Source organism: Centroberyx affinis, unplaced genomic scaffold, assembly GCF_046629955.1.
Source record: "Centroberyx affinis isolate AG114_WGS23_722 - 3 ecotype Tasmania unplaced genomic scaffold, CSIRO-AGI_Caff_v1 ptg002148l_1, whole genome shotgun sequence".
Classification (NCBI taxonomy): domain Eukaryota; kingdom Metazoa; phylum Chordata; class Actinopteri; order Beryciformes; family Berycidae; genus Centroberyx; species Centroberyx affinis.
The window spans coordinates 171,870-176,664 of record NW_027280465.1 but is presented as its reverse complement, the minus strand read 5'-3'; positions in this window follow the sequence as shown (position 1 = coordinate 176,664).

Genomic DNA, 4,795 nt, shown 5'->3' with positions numbered 1-4,795 from the left:
TTAGTACAGCTCATGGTTTTGGCCACAGTACTGTCTTGCATGTTAAGGTTTCCTTTTTTTTTTTACTGTGAGAGTGTGGTGGGAGGAAGATGAAGTAACATGTCATTCACATCTTTTTTGGATGTCAGCCTTTACTCCAATCTGTGACCGTACAAACCAGGCCCTCCATGACACAACCAATCCGTTCGTAGCACCACTATTCCCTCTAGCCTGTCACCTGTTGTTAATATACGCTGCCTAATCCACCCTGTACAATGTCAGCAGTTCAAAAGGGCGCAGTTCGTATTTTTGTCAGCTTCAATTAGTGTGATATTCTTGTGGGTTGTGAGATCTCGTTTCAGCGCTCATGTCCCTTCAAAGGGACTGAAATGCATAGGGATTTCATAATGTGACTACAGAAATGACACAATCATGAAATTTTGGCAGTGCGGTGCAATGCAATGAGAGGCCCACACTGTAATTCATAAGCTACACTATTATACACATAATAGCATGCAGTGTTGTTCTCAAGCAGCGGCCAACCAGTGTCTTGAACTGGGGACTTGAAAGACTTCTCAAGAAACTTGGAGTGACTTAACAGCAATAATCCCTAAACACGAGAGGAAAGTTGTGCTGATTTTCTCTGTGCTGTCTGGTATCAGTTGTTATAGACTTTGGCGTAACGTTTGGTCTGCGGAGGAGCTGGAGGGAGTAATCATCACACAGTTGTTGGTTACCTGAAGCCATTTACCATGTACAATGTAATTTTCAATTTCCTTACCACTGCAAAGAATCCTGCCCTTTATATACCAGCTGTGTTCCTCCAATATTAGTCTTTTTCAGTGTTGCACTATATTTAACAAATAGAAGAACAAATACTGAGTCTTCATAAAAGTGCAATAACTTATTGTACTTTAATCACACACAAAACATATATGAGAACACAAACATAAGTAAAATTATACCATCATTTCAAAAGAAATATAGCTTAAAGCCATGAAAACTTGGAAAAAAAACTTTTGAAATTCATGTAATTATTGCATATCTAGAGAAAAACAAAATGTTCAAACACAACTTTGGAAACAATGCAATTTGTCCATATCCCACCAAAAGAAAAAAAAAAGTGATACACTCAAATACGGTAAACTTCAATTGTCTCACAAAATAAAACAATACATCAAATTAGTAACACTTCCAAGGGTCTTACAACACTTCAAATCAATCAATTTTGCATGCACAAAAAATGTACCTGCACACAACAGCACACACATTTATATAATTATTAATTTTATACTGATTGCCTGACTTCAGTAGTATTAGAAAAAGGAAAAAAAATTGAAAGATGACATCATCACTCGGGGACAGGGAGCTGTGCAGCATACAGGAGGGTAAAAGCCTATTTATGTGCAGCCAATCCTGTTTTAACAGTCCTTCACTTACGAGATTGTAGAACATTAAATCAAGCTGTAACTGTACGGGACAGAGGGGATCTGTGGTGTCATCCTAGGAGAGGAAGGCATTGCTGTAGATGTTTGAAATCCAAGAATAAAGAAGCATAAATACAAGTACAAACACAATAGAGTGAAAGTGGTAAACCATGAGTATTTATTGTGTAAACCTGAGCTACGGTTTGCCTTTAAGTCCATGAGCTTTGCACAGAAAGCGGTCTACACTGCAAAAAATCTCCATCTTAACAAGTCATTTAAGTCTATTATTGAGTCTTAAAATAGTCATTTTCTTAAAATAAGCAGAAAAAATCTGCCAATGGAGTTAGATAATTTAACCTGTTTCCAATACAAATCAACTTGTTTAAAGAATTTTTTAGACTAAGTTTTATTTTCTTGATAGTAGTGCAGTGATCTGCCTTATTGATTTCTAAAAACTAAAAATCCTTAAAGTGAAGCTGCATTGTAAACAAGTGGAGTAATCTCACCCCATTGGCAGAAGTTTTCTCTTGGTTTAAGAAAAAAAAGATTTGAAGGCTGAATATGAGACTAAATGATTTGTTAAGATGGACATTTCTTGCAGTGTACCTTATCAACCCTGGAGACAACCAGACCATCATGCAGACCAGATCTGTCCCCAGAAGACAGACGGCTCTGTCTGTTCTGACACACAATCCCACAATCCTCGGCCTACACATGGCCCAGTGTTAATTAAAAAGCCTGGCTGGGTCGTCCGAGTGGCCGTGCCTCTCCCCGCAGCCCCAGAGCCTCGGACCCCGCGGAGGGGGCTAAAGCTTTGGGACGGTGGAAGAGAGCAAAGGGAGAGCCCCCGGTGCAGTGTGTGTGTGTGTGTGTGTAGAAGGGGGGGGGGGGTTCTTTGAAAGCAGAGCCATGACAGCTGAGGGGGAAGCATGTGTGAGGCATGTTTGTTTTGCATTTACCCCCTGAGCGCAGCTGTGTGCACTGTCCTTTTCCCAGAACACCGGAACACAGCAGACGCCCTCGCGGCTCGCCCTCCTCGCAGCCCCTCAGCCCGGCCTGGGGGAGCGAGGGGGGGGGGGGGGGGGGGGGGGCGCTCAGTTTGGAGATATGTACTGCAGTATTATGCATATGCATTAGATTTGGACTGGAGACTAAAACTGGATGTAATTTGGAAGACCCCAAGGTGATCTGCTATGCTGACAGGTTATACCCTGCATCCTGCCTCACATACCTAGCCAGGAGGAGAGTGAATGTGGTTCAGTTTAGGGAATTAGAGATGGTTCCTCTGCCTAAGGTGTACTACAAGGTATCAGGTTCCCCTTCCAAAACCATGAAAGCCTTTGTTATGATTTCGGCCTAAATCAGACCTTGCAAAAAAACAAAACATGATGCCCCACTGGTGAACCACATCTGCTATTTCTGTCACTGCTGCAAATCTTGATATAGTGTGATAGAGGTGGACGCAACGTTAAGGTGCCTCTCCCCTTCCCTCCTCACTCCATACATGCAAAAACACACACACACACACACACACACACACACACAAACACACACACACACACACACACACACATGCACACACATACTGTTCCAAGCCCTGACAGAGGCAAACAGGGAGTGGAGGATGTGACAAGAGCGGAGACAGGGAACCGGATCCCTTATGGTGCCTTATCCTGGCATGCTAGTGGTTTTACTTGAACCGGTCCTGCTCAGACCCCATGCCAAAAAATTAATGAAGCTGGGCTCAAACTTCAGACAGCTCAACCATGCTGAGGCTATGTACAGGAAGGGGACTTTGTCACAGTGTAGCCGCACTATCATAGCCATGTTCCCATGCTGCAGAATACTCAAGGCAGCTACAGCACAGTTACAAGCTTTACTGTACTACTATCAATACTTTCATCCTGTGCCTCTGCTGGAACATAGAAATCCTCTTTTCTCTCCCTGTTCCCTCCCTCACCATGCTAGAATACCTTTGGCGTTTTGTCATTCTCACGGCATTCAGAGATGTTAGATGTAGGTGATGAATACAAGCATGTTGCTTTTCTAGTTAAGCAGGACTGTTAAATGTCTGGAGATGGAGGATATGCTTCATATTTTCTCGACCCTGTCAATCTGCAGTCTGTGCCTAGTCTTCTGCGGTACCACATCCAACTGGGATGCGGTCAAGATTTTACTGTCAGTGGCAAAACGATGGAGGTTTCCATGCATAAATCTGATTGATGGCTTCAGTTGTTTTGCTTTGCGAGAAAAAATGTGAGAAAGAAAGAGAGAAAGAAATACAATAACACTTCTGCCAGTGCTGCTCCAAGAGGAGGACCACAAAGACCGTTTACCGATCAGCTTTGACAGCCAAACAGTCATAGGTGACGCTGACATGCTAGAATAAAAAGGTTGTTGAACACTGACATCCTTTCAGTGTCTCAAAGTGTCAACACAGACTGTAATCTCCACCAGTCTCCTCTGTTTCAAAGGTGGCTGCTGCTGATTTTGGTGTTATTTCTGGCAGCCTGACTGACCGGTGGGCACTTCTCTCCCTGAAACTCCAGAGATTGGAAATGCAAGGGGCACAGGCATGTCCACTTTGAGTCTGTCCCCCTGAAAACAGAGCCGGGTCTGTTTGGAGGCTGGCGCTCCCAGGCTCTTCAGCCCTAAGAGCAGCAGGCCTGCTGTGCCCCTCTCATACTCCCACACACCACTTCCTCGTCCCCCTCCTCCTCCAGCCCTCCATCCCTCCATCCCTTCCTCTCTCTGGGCTCCAGACTGTGGACATCAGCAGGCCAAGGCAGCGTGGCAGGTGGATCTCTCACTCTGACCACACTAAAACAAACCACATTTCATCTGTTTGACTTTTAAATGTTAACTGTGTTTTAGCAAAGCAAAGGTGGCTATTTTAACTTTCCATTTCATGTTGAATCTGAGAAGCTTCATAATATGACATAGACTGGGTATAGACAGTTTTCTGTAGCACTATCTCAGCTCCATCATGACTCATGTTACACGCCTGCTGCTTGTAGTAATGCTGATGAAGATTGCCTTAGAATAATATTTACACAGCATGTAACAATAATATCAGTATTTCAGTTTGTTTAAGGATGCTTGCTGAATTCTTTAGTCAAAACCAGTACCATAATAATTGGAGAAAAAAAAAAAAACACTTGAATTTAAATAAGGTAACAAGATAATAAAACAACACCTGAACAGAAAAACTACAACGACATTGAAAGCACTGTACAAACAGCATTTCCTGTATTTTAGCAAATAAGTGCATGGATTTGTTTGAAATAATTAAACTTTTCTTAGCTTTTTCTTTTGCCTCTCTTCAACTCTATACTGCAACTTGTGTTGTACAGCACAGTATTGCCTCTCGCCAAGCGCTCCACATTTCT